Source organism: Amblyomma americanum, chromosome 1 (genome assembly GCF_052857255.1).
Source record: "Amblyomma americanum isolate KBUSLIRL-KWMA chromosome 1, ASM5285725v1, whole genome shotgun sequence".
NCBI classification, from domain to species: Eukaryota; Metazoa; Arthropoda; class Arachnida; order Ixodida; family Ixodidae; genus Amblyomma; species Amblyomma americanum.
The window spans coordinates 445,631,058-445,656,226 of NC_135497.1; the positions used below are offsets into that span (position 1 = coordinate 445,631,058).

Sequence of the window (25,169 nt, forward strand, 5' to 3'; positions counted from 1 at the left end):
ATAAACCAGCATTGTTCCCTCACCCACTCTGCCCGCTTCCGGTCTCATAAATTTGCACCTATTATTTTTCCTTCCTTAGCTAGCTGCGTTGGCCTTAACTTAGGCTGAACCCTTTTCGTTAGCCTCCACGTTTCTGCCCCATAGGTGACTACTCTATCGAAGTTCAAAGAATGAAATCGTGTACTCTCAAACTTTATGGACCAAAAAGTATAGCACTATTCAATACGCTTTGCAGGTGCATAATCGCAGAAAGATTTTGAACCCATAAAACTGACTTCTATCGCACTGACAAGAATTTGCGCGCTGAGGAACTGGATTGATACTATATTCATGGACAGCTTTCTGTGGCTGCACAGCCAAGGCTAAGCAGGAAAGGAGAGGGACGGAGCTTTGTTCCATTGTCATGGGGAGTGGCCCATCTCAGCCTTGGCCAGCCTGCACCACCTCCCTCTTCATCCCACTGCACCCCTGGCACAAACAAACGACAACCCGCCCCCTACAGTTCGTGGACAAAGGCGCACCTCCTTCCCTTTCCTGCCTAGCCTTGGCTGCATAGCCACAAAAAGCTGTCCGCGAGTATAGTCATTCCCGGCGAAGTACTAAGCAAAGCTTGGATGCTACTTGTGAAAGGGCAGCCAATATTATTCTTCTCTCATTTCGCTAAAAGATAACTGTGGACGTTGGAAAACGTTCAAGCAATTGAATACTAGGTGTATTTACAGCAACAAGACACATGCACACATCTTCAAAGATATCCGAAGATAGCTAGTATATGCAGCTAATGGAAAAATGCGACGCGTCCGCTGAACCCCAGATATGACAAATTTCAGGCGCTTACCCCCAGGGTGTGACGAGCAATCAGCGCCAGCTCGTTCGCGAAATGATTAACGCAATGACGACGCCACGCATAACTGCCACTCAACTCTTTTGCCACGGTCACTCAATTGCCACAGAACAAACACAAATAGCTGCAGTGGCTCAAGAATGACTGGACATATTCATGGCTGAGGGAAAATGTACCCTGCATGCGTCAAAGTCTGGGTTAGATTCTTCGCTTTGAATTGGCTTGCTCAAGTTGGCAGTCGCTGGTGGACAGAGACCAAGGTAGAGTGACCATGGCCTTGAGCTGGCAGCTTTGGACATACCGTACAAACGAGTGTATGAGCTGAACCCTGTTTTCCCTAAGGAAATATTTAAAAATATATATATTCTTGTAAGGGCCGCACCCAAATTTTCCATGACCCACTCGGGAATAGCCTTCGAAATGCACACGCCGTGGCGTCCACGGTCAACTCCGGCTGCGAGCAATGGTGCGCTTGATTGCAGAGGCAACGCATGCGCACAGGAGCTTCCAGGCGCCGCCCAAGGATGGAAGGAAGGAAGGAAGGAAGGAAGGAAGGAAGGCCTCAGACGTTGCTGGCACATACCCACTACGGGGGAGTGGCCAAGACACAGGCGGTTAATTACTGGATACAGGAAATTTTTGACGGGAAAAGCAGTGGAAATAGTATGGCGCCCGAGGCTGCGGCTCATCATTGTCAACATCAACTTTTTCCTCCGCCGTGAGCTCCCGCTAACTATATCGGCATCAGTATCACCAGCTCCAGCCTCTTGTGGCTGTCCAAGGCGCGGGAGTTGTGGTAGCCTGTTAGTTCACCGTAGTTGTGGCTTTTGCGTGCTGCCGCCGAGCGTTGCAGTTTTAGCAGTTTTAGCACGATGGGCAAGCACCTTAATAGCTGCACGGCTGGGAGTTTGCTGCCGAACACGGCAAGTCTGCGGCGGGCAGGAAATTCATGTGGCCAAGAAGTGCGTCCGAAGATGGTGTAAGCAAAGGGATGCACTGTAGGATACAAGCTGTAAAAAGCGCGCTTTCCGAGGAGAGCCGTGCAAGTTTCCCAAACTGGGAGAAGAGCTGCTCTGCTAAGTGATGGAAGCACGGAACAACGGCTACGCGTTGACAGTGGACATGCTGCAAGACCTGTTGTGGGATGAGCGTGCACCAGAGCACAGCACCACCTCGGAGTCTGAATAATCAACGAGTGACGACTGAACATAGAATATATGCCGCTCATTCCCTGATTGGTGTGTTTCTACTTTAAAAAAAATTACACATTGCATGCATAGGCCGCACCCCGAAAATTGGCCCTAAAATCTGGAAAAAAAGTGCGGCTCTTACATGCGTTTGTACTGTAGTACAGTCGAACCCCGCTACAACGAACGTCGCTTCAACGAAATATTTCCAATTCCCCGTCAGCTCGCTGTAGAAAGTAATGGAAATAATTTTTCATCACAACATTGGGGCACAATTCCGCTTCAACGAAAGTTTTGCTATGCGAAGCTGGGCTTAAAAATCTCTTAAAATAAAACAAGCATATCGCCGCCCACCTGTGTACTCCTGTAGGTCCATGCAGCTTTGTTTCAATAAAGTTTCGCTGGAACCAATTGATACACTCATTCAAACGCACATGAAGACTGCCATTGCTTGGTGGTGATGAAAATCGGGTTGGCTGCCTTGCGACAAGGCGTGGGTGCAAGCTCCCATTTTCTTCCAAGCCAGAGTCGCAACCAATCTGTCGCCAACGGATGCTGCAGCCTGGCAACAGCAGCAACGCGTTTGCCCTACTTTTTTTCACTCGTGCTTGTGCGCTGCAATCGACACGAGCATGGCGACTTCGTCTAGGAAGTGGAAGCTCCTTTCTTCCGAGGAGCTGAGTGATGAAGCCATAATTGAGGCGTTCGCCACAGCGACGCATCATCGGATGATGACAGCGACGCAAAGGATTTAGCACTACCATCCGCACTAAAAGTGATGGAAGCATTTGACGTGCTCCGCAGATTTATTGGTGCTCACGATGACGACGTCGCGATGCAACTGCTCCCCGAGTGCGAAAGTCGCGCCACGGCACTTGTGGCAAAAAAAAAAGAAGCAGAAGAAGCTGACCGACTTCTTCGGAAACAAATGATGTTTTGAGACTATGCTTTCCAACCTGACAGTGTTTTTGGGCTGATTTCGCCACAACGAAATTTCTGCTGCAACGAAATTTTTCGCGCACCCCATGCATTTAGTTGTAGCTGAGTTCGACTCTATGTATATAGTTGTCTATCCTTTTGGTCCAGAATGGTTCATGCAGACGGGACGACGACGATGCGAAACTAATACGACGATGCGAACTAAGCTAATACTGCTAGCGCTGTAAAAAACAGGACACGAGCAAGCGGAGGCGCAGTGCGGTCAGTAGGCAACGGTACTCACGGACACTGTTCTCAGGAAGCGTGCCGCACAGTTTGCGGCTGTCCACTCGCAGGTGCTCGTACTGGCAGTCCGGGTCGTGCTTCATGTCGAAGCACGTGAAGAGCACCTCGAGCGCGCGTGGCGCGGTCATAGCGGCGCACCATGTAGCGGCAGATGATACGCGCAGGGCACGGGCTTGGGAAGTTGGGGCTCTGGATGGTCATCTCCAGCACCGTGAAGGTCTGGTCACAGTCGGCGGCGGGACGCACTGGGCCCTGGCCGGGACCCAGACGAGGACACGAGCGAGGGCCTGCCCACTCGGCTGCAAAGAGCAGAATTCGGCTCCGTGAGTTTGGTCATGTGATGAGGACGGATGAAGAGTATGCCAGAAGAAGGGAATAGGGCATGGGGATGACCAAAGAGGATGTAAGGAGAACTGGTGGAGTTAGATCTTGGATCGGTGGAGTTAGGTGGAGGCAGCAAAAGCTGATCGTGGAAACGGCCCAGTACAAGAGGTAGCGTGCGCTCATCAGAAGTAGCGATCCGAGTGGATAAACTGAAGGGGGAATATGCAGAGACGAAATAGGACCGGCGCTCCTCGTGAACGTGTAGTACAGCATCTTTCGCGGTCCCGCCAGGAGAGGAAGTTCTGCAAGACGAAGGCTGACAGTTCTCTGGGGACTCGCGGAGAATTCCTCTCGGGCTGTGGGAAGCGTTGGCTTTCAGACCTTGGGTTACCAGAAATTCGAAACAGCGGTCTAGTTCATTTGCTTTTTGCAACCATGCGGCACATGAAAAGAACCTAGCATTCCTCTTACATCATTCATGCTAGAACATTGCAATTCTGTTGCAACTGAAGGCAGCAGGAATGCAACTGTCTCATGTACGCTATGACGCGTTCCAGTAAGTCTTTTATATCGTATGCCAATGATGCCAACTGACTATGCACGGCGCATTTTTGTGCTGCAAACGTGCTTATCACCCTACCTGTCATTTGTACTCGTTCCATTTCTCGGGAGGAAGTTATTAAGAAAGGAAAGGCACCATAATATGCCTCTTCGTGAACAGGGCCCTAAGGGCACTGTATGCACACTCAGGCACATTACAGGCGCCCACAGATGGAAAGGAAAGCGGATTAGGAGTCTCACGAGAGATGGACACTTCGAAAAAAATTGTTCTTCAGGAACGTAAAGGGGGCAGTAAATGTTTTAATTTTTGGTGAACACGAGATCTGTGCCTTGAGGAAGGGGTAGGAAGCAAGGAGTGAAAGATGGAAAAAGAAAACAGGCGCTGTAGCAGAAGGTTCCGGAATACATAAGACCACCTGGAGGTGTCCAACATGCACTGATGATCTCTCCGAGTAGAGAAACAGGACAGGACCGTATCGTGGAAAGGAGATTAGAACTGACCAATTTTAATTGAAAAATGGTGGAAGCGAATATTCAGACATGCACAACCGCATTTCATTTCTCTGGGCCAGGGAAGGGGGGCGGGGGCGGGGGTAGTTGAACAATTTCTGTGACCCGGAGTTTTAAAATGTGCAGTCTTGTTTATCTTCTTTCTAAGCTCTTTTCAAAGTTGGCGGCAATAAAAGTGTGATATCACCAGCGTAAGAAAAAAAAATGTAGCGTTACCTGTCGAGCGTAAGATATGCTTGGCTTATGGGGGTTTAACGTCCCAAAGCGATTCAGGCTTTGAGAGACGCCGTAGTGAAGGGCTCCGGGAATTCCGACCACCTGGGGTCCTTTAACGTGCACTGACATCGCACAGTACACGGGCCTCTAGAATTTCGCCTCTATCGAAATTCGACCGCCGCGGCCGGGATCGAACCCGCGTCTTTCGCGCCAGCAGCCAAGCGCCATAACCACTCAGCCACCGCGGCGGCAGATATCTTGTGCAAATTAATAATAATTGGGATCCTAAATTCCTTCCTTGTGGTACACCAGCAATAACTGGCTTCCTCAAAGACATAACGCAGTTGGTGCATACGAACTGCATCTTGCATGAAAGGTAAGATTTAAGGTGCGCATAGATGGTTCCTCGCACAGTACACTGCTTTAATCATGACTTTTTTATTCTAACCAACTTAACACCATTGACCTTGTTCCGAAGAAGAGTGTCCACTTTTTTTATTCAGACTGTTGCGTGCCCAACGTGACGATAATAATTAGTGAATAGACTCTTTTCGGATCAATGATCTTAGACAGTCTCAGTTTCACAGCTTCTTATACTTGCCACTCGCTGGCGTACCTACTGCGAACGTCGCTGGAACTAACGATGCAGCAGTCGCGCTATTCTACATGTCTCGCGCCTCGTCTGCAACACCTCCGTAAAGACGGGCGGAGCCGCGCCCATACCTACAGGTAAATTTATTTTTTTACAGCGGGAACAAACAAGAATATGGTCTAGTTGGTGCATGGCGAAAATACCATGTTGTTTACTGGGGACAAAGGTGCACACATTGAGGTTGGAACGAATGATATGATACTAGAAGAGGCACGCTTTGCCTTTTTAAGTGTTGTGTGTCTCATGCCATCCAATCACTTTAGTTTTTCACTGTTCTTTTCGTAGGCTATATCACTTAACACGAATCGAATGTAATGACAGAAATATTTTATTGTGCAAGCATCGAGCTGTGCACTATCATACCACATGCTGATGACATGATGACATGAGCACCAGGCAGAGCAAACTCAACAGGAGATGAAATAGGGCTCTTTGAGGTCCATGGTCTAATTTTTAGCACTGCTGCCTGCAGTGCCAGGACCTTGCTCATTTTTCTACCACGTGGCAGTTATATGCGATCAGCAGTTTCCGACTTCACCACCTGTTCAGCCAGATTTGCCGAACACCTGCACGCATATTTAAGCCACCTGTGCACTTCCATCAGGATTCTTTCAAGGTTGGTGACAGAGGTTGCAGCGTTCAACAGCTGTCGTGCAGATTGCAGCCATTCACCACGCAGCTACCACCTTGTTGACAAGAGTCGTCGGAATTATTGGACTACCTGCGGATAACTCTCTTGAGTAGAGTCCACAGACCTTCCATGTTCATCGTGTATGGCTTCATGTCGCCACTCCGTAAAGGGCAGCACCATTTTCCAGGAAACCAAGAGTCCGTGCAGACGTAATACTGGTCTCAGCCGAACAAGAATTAAAGCAACACCACCTAATTTAAATGAGTGCATACGAACGGCTCGTTTGAAGACGACGTAGTCACATGTTTGGTTTGGTTTTGGTTTAACGTCCCAAAGCGACTCAGGCTATGACGGACCCCATAGTGAAGGACTCCGGAAATTTTATCACCTGGTGTTCTTTAACATGCACTGACGTCGCACAGTACGCGGGCCTCTAAAATTTCGCCTCCATCGAAATTCCACCGCTGCGGCCGGGATCGTAGTATATGTACTGTCGATGCTAGGCTCTGGACTTAAAAGCCCGTATGAAAGCACACTTTACGGGCTACTTTTGGCTGAATTGCAGGCTTATTGGTTCTGAGATTCATTTCGAAAGACAGGGAAAAAATGAGTCCAGGGGCAGCATCGTGCAGCGCAGAGTCCCCATAAGGAATTCACACCTATTGCCAGTGTACAACGTACGTGCTTGCAGTCCTCGATAATATCATCTGAAAATGACGCTCACGTACGTTAGACGTTCGAGACAGCTGTTCTCACGACGCAGTATCTGCTCCCACCTATTGAAGTGGCTGTCCTTGCGAGGCGGTGTGAAGAAATGATCGGTGGCGTTTTTGTTGCCACTTGTGCAGCTGGACGCAAAGCGGGATGGTATGTATAACACTCGCTTGAAGTCACCAAATGCACAGGTTTCCCCACAAAGAGGTTTTAACAATCACTACGAGCACCATTCATGCAACAACCAGCTTGAAAATATGTGGACCTGTCCTGCAACATACGACACGCACACAGAAGCTAAGGCAGATGAACTTTGGGAGACTCTAATGCGCAGCTCAGACTGAGACTCACCTTAGAACCATCCGACTCTCCGAGCACGCCGCCCGGGTCCACGGATTCCAGGCCTTCGTCTAGGCGGTTGGGCTCAAGCCCATCCTATATCTGTCAGCAAATAAAGTCATAACTGCAACGCGTGAAGACTGCCACGACAGCAGCAGATGCTAGTTCCCACGACCGCCACTTTAGCCACCTCCTGAGCGAAGCTGTGAAACTGAAACTGCCTAAGAACGTAGTTTCGTATAGCGGAAACGTACTAGCATAGACGTATACCAGTTTACCGGACGCTGGCTGCAGACACGCAGTGGCTGGGGTGGAGCCAGGCGGAGCCACTGTGCATGCGCAGCCCGCGTATGTCTCTGCTATGCTAAAAAAAAATGGATGGCAGTTTAGCATTGGTAAGCACGAAAAATTGTGCAAAACCACGGTTTTTTTTTAACCTACATAGGTCAGAACGTGATTGAGGTGTCCACTGACCCAGGGAGCCAGTTATGCGCCTGTGCTTTCCTCAAAAACAACAGAGTCTCAGCCTTGTGCTAGTTTTGAGGAAAGGAAAGGCACATAACTGCCTCCATGATTTGTAGGTGGACACCACTGCCCACTCACAGCGCGACTAAGGTGTTCACTGACCCAGTAAGAAAGTTACACTTGCTACTCAGAGGCTTCACACAAACCCAGACACACAGGGTTGAAACTTGGGGAGTGCGCCTAGAACTGTTTACGCACTAAAAAGTCTAATATCACTGCATAGTACGTCTTGCTGTTTCTGTCACAAGCATAAGCATAAGTGAAGTTTTTTTCCAGTAGACATATTTTTACTCGTTCACTGCATCTACATCAAGCAACTTAAACCAAGTTCCATTATATCCCATCATGTAGTTTCCACTAAAGCAGAGCTTGCATTTTCTGACTGTGGGTGAATATGAGTGCCAAAAAATAAGCTTATTTTTCTTTTTTTACGACTTGGTATGTTTTATTCTGCATGAGCTCTGCTTTTTATCGTGGACCTTTTTTTTCTTTTATCTTTGGTACCCTGTTTTATCTACATGTTGCCTGCCAACCTACTCTCCTTTGCAATGCGTCTGCGCTGAAGGGTGTGTGAAAAACAAAGAAATATAACGAACAAAACTCGCGTCTTCCAGACACTGCTGGTGTCCATGATCCGTGGGATTTGTGGTCAACCGGGCTCTCTTAACGCGGGCCTCCGTGGTTGGGTCTACCGCTCACTTCATGAGCACCACCGTGGGGGTGGCACACGGCGGGGGCCATGTGGGGTAGCACATGTGGTGGCACTTGTGGTGGTATGTTCCGTGGCACACGAGGCGGTCTATGGGGTGACAGGTGGGGTGACCCGTAATGTGCCGTGTGGTTGGACAACCACCCCTTGGAGTTGGCGAGTAGGTGGCTGAAAACGGGGCGGGCAGGACATGTGGGTCCCTCCCAAGGGATGGGGGCGGCTGGTTGTTACTCGGTGGCAGGAAAGAACCCTGGTGGTGAGGATGACAGCCGGCGTGGCTGGGAGAAGGAGCTCGGGCGTCTGCACCATTTTTCTGACACCCTTTTATGATGAAGTCAGATGCCCGGACACCAGATCGGGTGTAGTAGTAGAGGTACATCTCAGGCCCTTCGAAGTTGTAGCTGCCTGCATGTGAATTCTTGGTCACGGAACAGGACAAGCCGTACGTGATGCAAACGACCTCTCACCACTGCACGGCTTGGTTATATTGACACGAAATGTGCCGTATGGCTGTTTTTTAAAGATTTTTCTGTGCAGCATGGAAATCCAGGCCCACCGCAAAATATTTGATGAAACAAAGAAGCGCACAGAGCATTCGAGAGGCATTTCGAAGCGATTAGCGGCGCCTTTTATGACCGCACGTACCACCCTACCACGTGGAAGGTTGTACGAGACAAGAGGCACGGGGTACTTGCGTGGGGTGACCATCTGAAACAGCAAACAAAAGTTTCCGAGCAAGATGGTAGCTCTTTTGCTGCATGCAGAGCAGTTACATTTTCCGCATTCAGTCTTTATGAATGGCAGCTTTTAGTCATCATGCTGAGAAAGTCGTTCAGGGCTGCTTTAAAGGTGTGTGGTCAACACACGGCCCAGCAAGCATAGTAGTGGCCAAGCTAACCGGAACTAAAGGAGCGATGACCATGAACTTCTGGTTATAATTCTGAGGGATCCCATGGACATAAGCTAACAGTGAGATAAACATCGGTAGAGGAGTGCTGCTCATGTCTCAGCTCGTTGTAATAACAGGGGGGTGAGACTTGTGGTGTCTTCGACTGGTTGTTTTAGATCGCTCTAGAGCACTCTGAGAGGTGACCGCACATTTGGCTGGTCGAAACCGGCCGCTCCGACTACATTCGGGCTGGTTCTTTCTGAGCGCTCGCCTCCAGCTCAGAGCGCTCTGACGCGCTCCAAAAAAAAAAAAAGTCTGAGCGGCTCCGAGATGAGTTCACGTGACAGAGCCACTTCCACCATTTCGCGAAAGCGATGCGAGGCCTCGGCGTCCCCTACGCGTAAGCAGAAGCAAGTGTAGGCTTTTGAAGCAGTCGCGCAGTTAATGTAGCGTCCTTGCTGCGTTGTGTTTTCCGGGTGCAACGCTGTGTGAGGCAAAATGTCCAAGAGACGCCGGATAAATACGCTAGGAACGCGGTCTGTGTTGCTGTAACATAACAACAGCGATTCCAGCAGCAGCTCAGACGAGGATGACAGTGCTATCCACAAAGTGATGTTCGAAAAATTAGTGTCCCGTGGGACGGAGAGCCGAGGTAGCGATCGATACAGGCTACGCGGCGTCCGCAATGCAGACTGTGTGCGACCGTGCACACGCTGTTACTATTGACTCCAGCAGCGGTGCCGCGTCGTGGTTCCAGAAGTTACGTCCTCCTTCTGCTTCCTGCGCTTCTGCTCAAAAAACTCGCTGACCATTCGGCTTGACTAGTTTCGCGACGCTCTCAGAGCAAGAGTGGCTCCCACTCTGCCAAAACCTAACTGGATCACGGGAGCGGCCAGTCGAAGACACCATTAGTATACCTCCCAGCGGCCACGAATTACAGACGGTAGCACCAATTCCTCCTTCAGTTATGTTCATAGCGAATGGTGTAGAAGTTATCTCCGTGACAACGGACGACCGAAATACGCGAGCGCGGGGTGTGTTTGCATGGCATCTGCTTCACGCATGGACTGGTCCAAATTCGGGTCCGCTAGGGCAGGTGGGCGGATGTATCATCGTCCGCCTGCTGCGTGCAGCCGTGCGCCACGCTTTACTTGGGTTTTCGTACACCCTTTCTCTGCTGTTGTGGCATGTTAAAATTTGTTGCGCTGGCCTACAATGTAGCACTGCACCAATGTATAGAGAACACAGAAAATATTTTTCATGGCTTTATTGACGCATATATTCTTCCCGTTACTTTCAGTCAAAAATAGATATTTCTCAAAATACACTACACGTCTACGTTAATGCATTCTGTACAATACAGACAATGTGTGTCGACACAACAGAGCTGTTAACTTTATCTCAAACGGCGCAACTGACATTTTCAGTACATCATTTCGTGCATCATGCATGCAACACATATGCGATCATTCCTGCATAACTTTCACTTAATAGAAAAGGATCAGTCTAGTCTGTGCAGTGATTGCACGAAGAGTATTGCATGCATGACCGATCTACCTTACAATCATTGACAATTCAAAAAAATTGTTTTGTATTTACGTAAACGCGTGATAGCAAACCACTTTCACGCAAAGCCGTTCACTCTCCATGATGATATATGCGACGCCAACAAAATTCCGTTGACATATAGTTGCATAATCGGTTCCTACGATGTGGTGGCTCTTGCGAAGCAAACCCGATGACTGCTTCGTCAACAGCAGTGACTAAATCATTGTTCATGATTAACGGTGCCTAAATGAGTGGTGGCTCGCGAGAAAGCGAGCGCAGGTAGCGGTTCCTGTCATATCTGTGCATATCACTACACTCTTCACAGTTTCGAAGGTCACGAGCACAAAACCAAACACCATCGTAGTTGTCGCAGCACCGACATGGCTAATACATGAAAGAACACGACGCCAAAAAGTATATGACTGGGGCCGCAAAGCAGACGACAGCGCACGAGACAACGCGACTGAGTTCGCAAAACCCACAAAGGATGCGTGGCGGTCCCAACGGCCGCTCGGGTCAAAAATTCAAAAGGGATAGAGAGTGAGAGAGAGAGCGAGACTTTTTCTCTTTTCAGATCTTGTTCTTTACGACAGACACTAGTGCCAATTTTCCTTCAAAACGAATGGTGTACAGAGTTACAGCTTCAGTGGAGGTTTCTCCAATTAGCCTGGACGGAAGTGGCTTGTGCCTTCCTCCCCGTGGTAATAACTCGGCGGTGAATACTCGTGGCGCGGCATTTGAAAAAGTTAGCAACAGCTGCAAGACACAATAAAATAGTTTGAGTGCATCTTGAAAGCGCGCAAAAAGAGACAAGGGACGAGGAAGAAACCAACAGCACCCCGTCCCTTGTCTTTTTTGCGCGGTTTTAAGATGCACTCTACTAATAGTCACCAACTAGCCTGACTGTCTCTATTATAAAATTGTTGGAGACAGCAGAAGGTGCTCCGACACTGATTGTGTAAATGACGCAGTAAGGTGCAACAAAGGTGCACCTTTTGGCTCATCTAAGGCTGTTTGCAACTGTATTCGTATCCAGGTGCGCTTGCATGCACTCTCATGAAGGTGTTTTATCTCGTGAACGGTTCGTGTACACTCCTCACAGCACCGCCGGCACTTAATGGTCTGTGTCCCCTCATTTCAGGTGAGCCTGTCAGAGACCGCACATAGACTTTCGAAAAGGAAGAGGATGAGGAGTTAATCTTGTTCTCGAACGAACGTTGCCCACGACTTTCGCTCTATCCTTGCATACACTGGGTAATAAGCAAAAAGGACACAGTGATTTCTTGTAATCATAGCACACATTACCAGAGGCTACCACAGTAATTTTGTGGTCCAAAGCTTTCCAACTCAATGCTTTAGACGTGAACACGGGTTGCAACTCATAAGGCCTACGCCATGTGCAGGTAAATGAACGTTAGAGGCATCAAATTTTAGTTGTGTTTTTGCACTTTAGAATGACGTGCACAATATTAAAAAAACATAGACAGCCATGTGTACTGCGTCAACGAGCGGCAAATAATTTATAATATACTATTTTCTCTCATGCTATTTCTGTTTCAACAGCGAAACGACAGCTGTAACGTACAATGCAAGTTCAGGTCACGTGAGGCAAACAATAACTAATATGGTCGCTGCTTTGTTCACTTTAATTCACATCAACTCTTATGCAAGGCTGCCGAAGTTTGGAATGACAAAAAATGAACAAGGAGCAATTATACCCGCAGTTTTTGCATGTCTCACATGACCTGAAAGCGTCTTGTACGTCACACCCGCAGTTCGGCTTTGGAACAAAAATGATAAGAGAAAAAAATTCAAGTTATACTTTATTCAACTGCGGTAGGTGAATTCCACACCGTGGCTTATGTATACCACTGTCCAGCGCAACACTCCAGAGAAAAAAAAATACGCATCCAGAACTTTGGTGCCTGTGAGTTGATATCCTACTTGGAATTGCAAAGAATTAAACGGACCTGTACATCAAAACTAAGATAACCAATTGTCCTTACGGGTAACGGACTAGATTCCAAGAGAAGGCAAGCATAGCAGGAGGGGACAGTGTTAGGTGGGTGGACGAGATTAGGAAATTTGCGGGACAACGTGGCCGCAGCTGCACATGACAAGGTTAATTGAAGGGATACGGGAGAGGCTTTTGCTCTGCAGCGGACATACAGTTAGGCTCCCGCTGATGTTGGCGGTGCTGTGGTTATGGCATGCGGCAATAAGTATATTGGGACAAAAGAAGTTACACAAGAGCTACCGCGCCATAGGCGACCGGGCACATATGACCGACGTTTTGAAAAAGCCGCCGAAAATTCATTTTGCGCTTGCGGGCACGTTGCACCATCTAGGTTGTGTGCTCAACAACTGTTATCTTGATTGCAGTTTTGGTTTCAGTGTTCCGACATGAGGAGGCGCCGTGAAAAATGAAACTTTGAATGGCCCCAGCAATGTCGGCCGGTGAACATGGTGTCCGCGTCGCCGCACGCTCTTCAAGATCGAAATCCGACACCGAGCGCTTCGGCCACCTTCAGTTCCGGTTTTTGCAATGAAAGCAGCAGTGATAAGTCAGACAGCGATGTACAAACGTCGGATTTCAATTCTGACGCCGAGACTTCGTCTGAGGGGCCTCGAACGTCAGTGTGTATTTGCACGCAAGTTTTGTTTTCATTCGTTCTATGTTTTCTGCGGTGCATGCGGTTTGACTGATGAGAGTGGTTTATTTTTGTGCTTCAGGCCTTCACAACATATGGCTAAGACATTTTTCCAAATGGTCAAGGTCGCGTTGCGTTTTTTCAACCGAGACGACAGCCAGGTGTCCATGTCGGCGCATCGCTGCGGAGCGGCATTCGGAGATTTGCTCGACCTCTCCTTGATGTTCTTCACAGAGAAGGTGATAAAGACTGTGTAAGAAAACACTAATAAGTATTCTAAGATGAAGATTTTGGACAGACAAACATATGCTCGGCGTGACGGCTCATGGGAAGAGGTGAATCTGTTAGAGATGCTTAAGTACATTGGAATGAATCATCGTGCACATGGGAATTGTTGACCTGCATCGATTATATCTATATTGGAATACAAGAAACATCTATTCTGGCCTTCAGCCATCAAATAACATTTGCCGAAATCGGCTTTTCGTTTGCTTGTTTTTCTGCGCGTAGCGGGCCCGGAGGACTCGGTGGCGGCTGCATCTAACGGCAAGACTTGGAAAGTGTCCTTGCTTTTGAACCACACCAATGAAAGTTCATCAATCCTGATGTTCCAGACCAATGCCAAATTTGGTCAGCTGACTTTCTGGAAGCAGCTCATTTAACAAATCTAGAGTATGGATGAGGTAGAAGTCCACGCCCCCAATCCTCTCATACAATCCATTTGTCACCAACCGAAAATAATGGAGAAAAGTAGGAATTGCAAGCTCTGCTATCAGATAACAAAACATGTAAAAAGATCAAACATTATGTGCAGCCCCTGTCAAGTCTACCTCTGATTCACATCTTCACATGATTTCCTTTCACAGTGGCACCACAGTCATGACCGCTGACTTGACTGGCCAAGGAAAGTTGAATAATTTTTCCTCAGAGCTGAAACTTCGAGGAATGACAGCTATAAACCTGAGAAAGAGTTTGTATATTCCAGTTTTCCTCTAATCAAGTTCGCGCTTAGTGCAGCCGGTAATTTTTGTTTCTCTTTATACTTTTTCCGTGTTTTGCCACATTTGACTAATAAATGTTCAAGTACTTTTGCACACTCAACTCCGCTGTTTGTTTCAATCAGAAGTGTAACTAATAAGCTACAATTTCATGTGTTGCAATAGGCGGTGGGTTTGTTACTTTTTGTGAAAAAAAAAATTCTTTCAGTACACTTCAAATCGTCCATATTTCTGTGGCAGCGAAAAAGTTAATCAGCGTGCAAGAGAACAAGCGGTGTTATTGAAACCAGTGTCTGCGGGACACCTTGCTTCCAGTACACTGCATACTATACCTACACAGTATGCTGCTTCACGACAGGGCCACTACGGCGAAAAGCAAGGATTCGCTTGTGCAAGAAATAACAAGCGTTCGTCACACATGACACAGGCAACGAGTGTGTTACCGCCCCATCTGTCTGCCTGAGCTACTATAACAAGTGATGTCTGGCTACGATCGCCATGGATGTTTACTGCCACGTGCAGACATTCATCAGTTTAGCGTTTCATTTTCACCTTGCAGCGAGTTTGCTTTTGGGCAGGAAATCATCATCACCATCATCAGCCTCAATACACCCACTGCAGGGGAAAGGCCTCTCTCATGTCTGTTCAATTAACCCTTTTCGTTTGCCAGCTGCGGGCACCGTATCTCAGCTCTAGATGCCTCATAATATAGGCAATGATACTCTTTCAATGTTTTACCCCACCCTGATCATGCACAGAAGTTTGAAATCATGCAAATAACTGAGCAGAGCGTTGCCGATGTTGGCATGAACTGAAGTCAATTTTTAGTGGAAGTGTTCTTTCTGCAATGAACTTACACAGGGGCAACGATGAATGCATAACGCTTACAATCAGTCATTTTCTTCCCCAGCCAGAGAGGACTGGAGCGATGTTCTCCGACTTCCATCGCTGTTTTCACGCATTTTTCAAATTAACTAAATGTGTACAAGGGATGAAATGCTTAGTTATGCTGCGCCAGTGTGCAGTCTATCCATCTCAGGGACCACATATATATTTTGCACTCACGCGTGAAGTAGTGGTCCAGTCTTCCGCATATCTGGACGTCCTGAACCCTGAATTGGTCCTGGCCGCAATCCACGTCGAAGCGCACAAACATCAACTCAAATCAAATCAAATCAAATCTTTATTCAGCATTCTTCCGCGTGTAACAAAGGAATGCTGGGACAAGAGCAAAAAAGCTGCTACAAGCAGCTTGACAAGGCCCTTGCCCCTGTTTGATTGGCAGCGTGAAGGTTTTTCAGTCATGTTAAATGCAAGTTTTTACATATATATATGTGTTGCATCTCACAGATAAAAGCAATACAAATGTATTCGCGTACAACAGCATCCCACGTGCAGGCCAATATATTTGGATACATATGCAGCAAAAGGGAAAGGAAAAAAAAACGAGTTTCTGGTCTAAGTTAGACCATTTACACTCAGGACGTACAGACAAATAAAAGAATCGTACGAACCTAATACAAAAACAAGCATGCTCCAAAATAAGAGAAAACGTTTACATTACAACATTTTTCTTCTGTACTTTTTTCTTAAATTTGAATACCGTCGTTCGTCATTAAAAAATTTTTTCATTGTTTTCTAGTCATGGTGTTCGGGTCTATATGTAACTTTTCAAGGCTATTTAGCAGGAATGGTACACGATATTGCAACCTGTTAAAACCGTTATTGGTTCGGGAAAATGGCAAATCCCAGGTATCTCTTTGCCTTACACTGTATGGCAGCTGCAAGGATTTTTTAAGGCGGCTCATTCGAAGAAAATGCTCATTTGTGTGTTTTAAGCTGCTCTTGTATTTTAAGAACAGGTTAAATATGTATGCATGCGTGACAGTCAAGACATTAAATGATTGAAATAAATCCCGCATATGGGAATCGTATGGGGCATTTGCAATATGGCGGATAGCTTTTTTCTGTATTAAAAGTAATTTGTGGATGTGTGTAGCAGATGTTGTCCCCCAAACAAGGTTATATAGTTTATATGCGGGAGAAATAAGGCATTATATACAAGAAGCTTGAGTTTCGGTGGAATCATCTGTCGCAATCTACAAATCATTCCGCATGCCCTCGCCAACTTTTTAGCTACAAGGCCAACATGAGCGTCCCAAGTTAAATTTTCGCTAAAAATGACTCCTAGTGTTTTAACCTGTTTCGCGAGCTCTATTTTATAATTGTCAAAATAGATATCCAAGCTACGATTTATTTGCTTTTGCACCGGCGCAAATAAAATACATTTGGTTTTCGCTGCGTTTATTTTTAAGGAATTTACTGTGCTCCATTGAGACAACCTATCGAGGGTGGTATTGGCTAAACTTGCGAGTTCCTTAATCTCCTTGGACTGAAAGAAAATGCTAGTGTCGTCTGCATAGATAACGAAAATATGCTTGATCACTAATGCTTATTAAATCATTAATATAAAGATTGAATAAGATCGGTCCCAGTATACTGCCCTGCGGAACCCCTGCTTTCACAGTAAGCAAAGATGAATATTCACCGGTAAGAGCGACGCACTGTTTCATTCCTCGCGGCTCCGCCAGCGCACGATGAACCTGCGAGAATGCTGTCATTTCTCAACGCTGAACAATACCTCTCTTGGCTGCGCCTGCTTACTCAAGGTCCTCACTGTAACTGTAACTACTTCATGAAAAGGATTGTGGTGACGAGTACGGACACCTTTTGTGACGCTACACAGAAACCGTTCACTTATTGCCTCATATAATCCAGACATCATCATTTAAAACGGTTTGAAAACCAACAGGGCCGATTCCTGAGGTCCTGTGACCTTTAGCGATGTGACTTCTTTTTGGTTCGGTCACGTCTCGTCGAACGGTGCGAACGGCGCTAGAGTCGACCTTGTGTCGTAATGTGGATCACATGACTCCTCTTTCTGCAGGAGCAAAGGGTGCCAGAAATATTTGTTCCCTTTTAAACCACAGGCCGCGTTGTTCTGCTTATTTCTATGTATTAGCGAGTTCCTGAGTTGCACATTGTGATTATATGTAATTGTCGTAACAGCTTCTGTCACGGTGGCTTATTAGTGGGTCAATGCCAGACGTACGTGGCAGAGCTCTGTCCAAGCTCACATTTCGATCCGGAATATGGGAAGCTGCGACAGTAGAGGTTTGCGTTGAGAATAGGCAAAGAAGTGAGTTGACACTGTTGTGTGCGCAGAAAGCATTTCAGAGAGCAAGGTTACATTCATGTAGTTGTCGCTAAACTGCTTAGTAAGTAGGAGCAGACGGCGAGGAGCTGGCTGAAACACGCCTCCTCAGTTTAAGCATTTAAACATTGCTCTGTGTCGTCTAGGAACCGGTATCCTCCCCACCATCCTACTCGCCTAATCTAAAACAGCTCAAGGGAGCAGTGTTACGCCGTTTCATCTGTCGGCACAAGCCGAAACTGACTAGCCAGGATTTGATTGTATTGCATCGGCATTACTTGGCCTTTTTCACAGCTCCGCACCTGAATAATAATAATAATAATAATTGGTTTTTGGTGGAAAGGAAATGGCGCAGTATCTGTCTCATATATCGTTGGACACCTGAACGTAGAAATTCGCTTTTCAGCGGGATTTAGTGACCTAGTGACAGTAAGGTTTCTCAATATTATTTAGAGGGAAAAGTGGCGCAACCGTCTGTGCCAATTTCTTGAAGAGTGCTTCATCCACCGCGGGAATGCCGGGACGATGAGGTTTCGTTTTTTCTTTTTAGTGTTGGGCTGACAGCGTGGATTCTGCCTCTGAATGGGTAGTTGCGGCTCAGCACTCTCCTCTGTGCGCAGATTAAATATTTTAATAGTGTGTAAAGAAGAAGATGACCCAGACAAAGCAGATTACTCGTGACAACGAAGAAGATGGTCCTGCGCGTCAGCCGTATTGCTATCGCTACGAGTGTCTGTCCGACCTGGTTGCCCTCGGACTGTTCTCGCCGCTGCTCCCGTCCTCCCAGCTCTTTTCAATAAACCCCCGCCTTACATTTGGTGGAAGTGCCGGCTAACAGGTCTGGTATTGTGCAACCGTACTCTCCCACCACCTGCGATGCCTAATGACGTTCAACATCAAGCCGTGCAAACCCGGCCATCTTCAGCGGGACTGATGAGCAGGATGTCGAAGATTGGCTCACGTCTTACGAGAGGGTGAGCCTTTACAACAAATGGGATGATGTGACAAAACTAAATAGCGTAATTTTTTTATCTCACCGGCGTGGCTAGCCTGTGGTACCGGAACCACGAGGTGGACATCCAAACTTGATCTGCTTTCAAGACAACCTTCTCCGAAGTGTTCGGTCGTCCTGCTGTCCGGAAACTCCGCGCCGAACAACGATTGCGCGAACGGTCCCAGCAGGTCGGCAAAAGCTTTACCAGTTACGTAGAAGATGTCATTGACCTATGCAAGCGTGTCAACTTCAACATGTCAGAAGCTGACAAGATTAAACACATTTTGAAGGGTGTTGACGACGACGCCTTTCAGGTGCCGGTAGCGGGCGACTTGCGCACCGTTGCTGAAGTCGTCACCCTTTGCCAAAGCTTCGAGGAGCTGCAAAAGCAGAGGCTCCTGACTCGACAGCACCCCTGACAGGTTGAGTCGCTTATTGGACTGCCACCAGCACCTGACACATCATTGCTGCTGCAACAAATCAAAAGACTTTGTACAGGAAGAAGTGACGCGTCAGCTTTCTCTTCTGCCGAGCCCTACAGAGCGATCTCCATATTTGGCTCCGGCTTTTCGACACGCCATCCAAGAGCAGATTGCCGAGGCTCTTCCACCCGCCCATCCGCCACCACCTGTCGCAGGTCCACTGACATGTGCCGACGTCGTTGCCCAGACGCCGGCCCCTATGGCCGCTCCGCTGACATACGCGGACGTCGTCGCAAGACCTCGACCGCCTACCAATTCTTTGCCGCCAATACCTGCTCGAGCGGTGGCTCCTTTCCTTTGACCGGCTCCGCGTGTCAGCAATCCCTGGTGCACCATCGACAACCGGCCCATCTGCTATAATTGCGGCTGCCTGGTCATGTGGCCCGGCTTTGCAGTCGTCGTCTCCCAGTCTACGCGCCACCTCCTCCAGCTCCCGCGTACTGGCCTTCCACGAGTCAGTACTCCGGATCTGCTGAGCCGCCGTCTAGCCGTCCCTTTTCTTCTGACCGTTCAGCCCTTTCCGTTCACCGTCACCGAGGCGCCGTTCCGTTTCTCCTATGCGACGTCGGCCCAATCTCCCTCAGGAGGAAAACTAGGTGCCGCAGTTCCTGACGCGAGAACTGCGTTCCCGTCAAACTTTCCAAGGACTCGCATATCCCCTGCTAAGCTGATCGAAATTTCTGTCGAGGGCATTTCTGTCTTGGCGCTTGTGGACACCGGTGCTGCGATTTCTGTTATGGACGAAAAGTTTTGCTGTTCGTTGAAGAAGGTAAAGACGCCGATTGCTGGACTTTCGCTGCGTTCGGCCAGCGCTGAGCACATCAAGCCGTCTGCAGCGTATACCGCTCGAGTTGTGATTCAGGACTCCCCCTACAAGATAGAATTCGTCGTGCTGCCTTCCTGTTCCCATCCTGTTATTCTGGGCTGGGATTTCCTTTCCGGCCATGAAGCTATCATTGACTGTGCTCGAGCGGAAGTCGGGTTCTCTTCTCTGTCCAATCCTTTGCTGAACGCTACTCCTTCTGTTGTCTGTGTTAAATAAAGCCCTCGCCGCCGAAGACATCGACATTCCTCCGTGCTCTTCCGTTCTTGTACACCTGTCTTGCGACTCTGTTGGTGACGACACTGTCCTCTTTACTCCAGACCATACTTTTCTGCACCGCAAGTGTCTCCCTCTGCCATACGCCATACTGACTGTGTTCGCTGGCCTCTCGATACTTTTGGTCTCTAACCCGTTTTCCTGCCCTACCGCTCTGCGCTTTGGTGAATGCCTCGGCAGTGTGAAGCCCATCGCATCTCTGCTCATCCGCGAGGAGACCGACGATACACTGCTCCTCGCCATGAACGCCTCAATGCCAGATCGCTCTTCTACCGAATTGTTCTTGCGCTCCATCGACGCCGATCTTCCCCCGCCGCAAAGAACACAGCTTCTCGCCCTCCTTCATCAATTTCGCTCTTCCTTCGACGCTCACCAAACTTCCTTGGACCGAACTTCCACCATCACCCATTGTATCGACACTGGTGCCCACGCGCCGCTGCGGCAGCGCCCCTATCGTGTGTCTCCAACCGAGCGCCAGACTATTACAAGGCAAGTCGACCAAATGCTCCAAAACGGCGTCATTCAGCCCTCAAGTAGCCCTTGGGCATCGCCTGTTGTCCTTGTGAAAAAGAAAGATGGCTCCATACACTTCTGTGTCGATTACCGCCGCCTTAATAAGATAACGCGCAAGGATGTGTATCCGCTCCCCCGCATAGATGACGCTCTGGACTGTTTGCAAGGGGCGGAGCTCTTTTCCTCCCTCGATTGACGTTCTGGGTACTGGCAGGCACCCATGGAAGCGGCCGATCGTCCCAAAACTGCTTTTGTGACACCCGACGGATTGTATGAATTTACTGTGATGCCATTCGGCCTTTGTAATGCCCCTGCAACCTTCGAACGGATGATGGACACCATTTTGCGTGGACTCAAGTGAAAAATGTGCTATCTCGACGACATTGTCGTCTTTTCCCTCGACTTTGAAACCCATCTATCCTGCCTGAAGCACGTTTTGACCTGCCTTTCTGACGCTGGCCTGCAGCTCAACTTGAAGAAATGCCGTTTTGCTGCGCGTCAGCTGACAATTTTAGGACACGTTGTCTCTAAGCAAGGCGTTCGTCCCGACCTGTCAGCAACCGTCCTGTCTTCGCCCTTCTACGTCCCGTCTATATGTTACGTTTTTGTTTATAATATGTCGGACCAACTGGCCCCTCAGTATACTCTGTTCGTCCCGACCGAGCTAAACTTCGCGCTGTCGCAGACTTTCCCAAACCCACTTCCATCAAAGACTTGCGCAGCTTCTTAGGTCTGTGCTCTTACTTTCGGAGGTTTATTCGCAACTTTGCTTCGATTGCTGCGCCTTTAACACAACTGTCCGGCAGTTCCGACTTATCGATGTGGTCTCCGGCGTGCGACGATGCGTATAACACCTTGCGCCGCCTCCTCGCAGCGCCGCCCATACTGCGCCATTTCGACTCGACCGCTCCTACCGAGGTCCACACGGACGCCAGTGGTGTTGGCCTCGGCGCCGTACTCGCCAAGCGCATCTGTGGTTTTGATGAATACGTTGTTGCCTATGCAAGCCGCACACTTACGAACGCTGAAACTAATTACTCCGTCTGTGAAAAAGAGCGTTTGGCCATCGTATGGACCCTTGCCAAATTCCGCCCGTACCTCTATGGCCGCTCTTTTGACGTTGTGACGGACCATCATGTGCTTTGTTGGCTTTCTTCCTTGAAAGACCCATCCGGCCGCCTTGCCACGTGGGCTCTTCGTCTGCAAGAATATGACATCCGCGTGGTCTATCGTTCCGGCCGCAAGCATCAAGACGCTGATGCCCGTTCCCGCTGCCCACTTCCAGCCGAGATCGCCAGTCTTTCCACCTGTGACGTCTCCCCGTCGTCCCTTCACATTAGCGACATGCCCTCAGCGCAACGTACTGACCCCTGGATCGCTTCTCTTCTCGACTTTCTCTCCAACCCCACGGCTGCTTCTCCGTCCCGTGCTCTCCGCCGCCATGCTTCCCACTTCGTGATTCGCGATAACCTTCTCTATGGCGGGAACTACAGCACCGACGGCCGCAAGTGGTTACTCGTTATTCCTCGCCACCTGGGCACGAACATATGCGCCTATTTCCACGCTGACCCGCAATCCGGTCACGCGGGAGTTTTCAAGACATACACCCGCATCCGGCTACGCTATTACTGGCGCGGCATGTACACCTTCGTACTTAAATACGTACGCGCCTGTCTCGCCTGTCAACGTCGCAAGCCATCTCCTCATCGTTCTGCTGGAGAGTTGCAGCCATTCCCTTGCCCACCACGCCCTTTCGACCGTATCGGAATTGATTTCTACGGCCCGCTTCCGTACACTGCGGCCGGCAACCGTTGGGCTATCGTTGCGGTTGATCATCTCACGAGATATGCCGAAACCGCCGCTCTTCCGTCTGCCACAGCGACAGACGTTGCCTCCTTCCTTTTGCAACGTTTCGTCCTTCGTCACGGTGCACCTCGTGAACTGCTTAGCGACCGCGGACGCGCCTTTTTGTCCGATGTCGTCACCGCCCTGCTCCGCCAGTGCAACATATCCATCGTACTACCTCCTCCTATCATCCGCAGACCAACGACCTCACCGAGCGATTTAACCGCACCCTCGGGGATATGCCCTCTATGTATGTCGCATCCAACCACTCGAATCGGGATCTCATCCTTCCTTATGTGACTTTTGCCTACAACACCGCCCATCAGTCTACTACTGGCTTCTCTCCCTTCTTTCTTCTTTACGGCCGTCATCCATCTGCTACAATAGACACCATTCTGCCTTACCAACCTGACGCCTCCGAATATACCCGTTTCCGAAGCCGCGCAACACGCAGAAGATTGCCGCCAAATCGCCCGGTCACTCACAACTGACACCCAGTATCGCCATAAATTCCGCCACTACAACGCTCACACCACATCGCACTTCTCTCCTGGTACGCTTGTGTGGCTCTGGATACCGTAAAATACTCCTGGACTCTCCTCGAAATTTCTCGCCAAGCATCACGACCCCTACCGTGTCCTGCAGCACACATCTCTTGTTAATTACGTCGTCGAACCCCTCATGCTGTCTCCCGATCTCCGCCGCCGCGGCCGCGAGACAATTCACATCCAGCGTCTGAAGCCTTACTACAACCCCTCCATCTTACAGTCGCAGTAAGTCGCCAGGATGGCTTCTCTCCCCCCCCCCCCCGGGGTGATTGTAAAGAAGAAAATGACAAAGACAAAGCATATGACTCGTGACAATGAAGAAGATGGTCCTGCGCGTCAGCCGTATTGCTACACTGCTACGCTGCAGACAATCTATTCAGTTGTTGTCTACATTCATCAAATCAATATAAAACGTGGTTGATTCCAGAGCAGGGTTGATACTGTTGCATTGTAATTATAATTCCTTTCGACCTTCATCACTGGTTGAACTACCATGATGTCCTTCAACGCCGGGTTCTGTTAGAAGATGCAGCGGACGAAAAGAACCCGGTGGAAAGACGATGTGCTATACCAGCCAAGATGTTTAGTGCGTTTAATGATAATGTCACGTGTCTGTTTTCTTTCCTTACAATCCATCGCTCCCTTCCTCCCTTCGCAATCTTTATCTACAGGTCATTCAGCCAGCCCTTACCTATGCAGCCCCTCGACGCCTCCGACGCCCTGTCAGTGCAGCGTGTCCCACTGCTGGCACTAACTGGCGTGTTGCACACCACACATACGGCGGCTCTGCACGTGCGTCAAGGAACGCCTCCCCTCCCGTTAGAGGTCGACCGCCCTTGCGCAGAATACCGCCTCCTTTACTGTCCTGATCCGGTCACCTTTCGCAATGACACTTTCTATCCCTCTCGTATTCTTCCCTCATGTATGTGGTCATACCACCCATCCCTTGTGTGCGCTTTTCCTTTCAGCCGCCTTCTTCCCTCAGATTTCCCCTTGCAAATCTCCCAACATGGTTTCATATTTACACAGACGGATCGTACACATCGCATTCTGCCGGAGCCGCATTTGTCGCTTTTTCATCTTCTGGCCGCTTAAGCCATGTGGTGCGGTATCGTGTGTCAGCAGCCTCCCGTGCCTTCTGCGCAGAAACATTGGCTTTTTATGAAGCCTGCTGCTTTGCCTGAAACACCCTGTCTCCTCTTCCCTTTCATATTTATTCCGATAGTTTGCCGTTACTCCAAGACCTCCTCTCGTCCTCCACCAGTGACTGCTTTAAGCGCACTCACAGAAATTTCCCTTGTTCGTCCCGTTCTCCTCTGCCATGCCGTAGCACATTAAGCAGTTTGGCGCAATGGGCTAGCCGACAGAGAGGCCTGGTTTGATCAGGCCAGAGGTTTACCACATCGTTCATGGCTATCCACACTCTCCGTCCGCGCCTCTATGCGCGTGCAGCACGTAGGCTGTGGTCTAAATCATGAACTAATTTCCACTTCGACACCCTCCTATACACTTTCGGTGCTTCCATCCTTTTTATTCTCCCTCCCCCTGGTCCTCATGTCCCACTTCTGACTGGACACGGCCACTTCTCATATCTTTACCTACATTATTGTCCTACATTACCTAAGAGACTGTCCACTAACGACCGACCTCGCACACCGGTTACCCGGCTTTCCAGACTTTACTCCCCCAGCGGCTTTCCCTCCCTTTTGGCCTCTTCACGGTCACGCACACTCCTCCTTTGAAGAGCTTCTCGCGTGTCCTCGCGACTGCCTTCTGTCTGCCGCGTGCGTACCGCTGTTGCTAATAGCTGTGTTCCCACATTCGGGCTCTCATGTCGAGGGCGGTCGTGAGCACCAAAAGACCAATTTTGGTACACCGGCTTCACGGGTTGTCTCCAAGCGCTGCCTTCGCAGTAAATAATTGGACACAAACAGCTTAAACAGTACAACTGA

General features: G+C 48.9%; 1 protein-coding gene across 1 annotated transcript in view; it reads right to left on the minus strand.

Moving 5' to 3' along the window:
• Nucleotides 1-25,169, minus strand: part of LOC144115943 (uncharacterized) — a 457,564-nt gene that overhangs the window by 252,259 nt on the left and 180,136 nt on the right. The window lies entirely within an intron of this gene.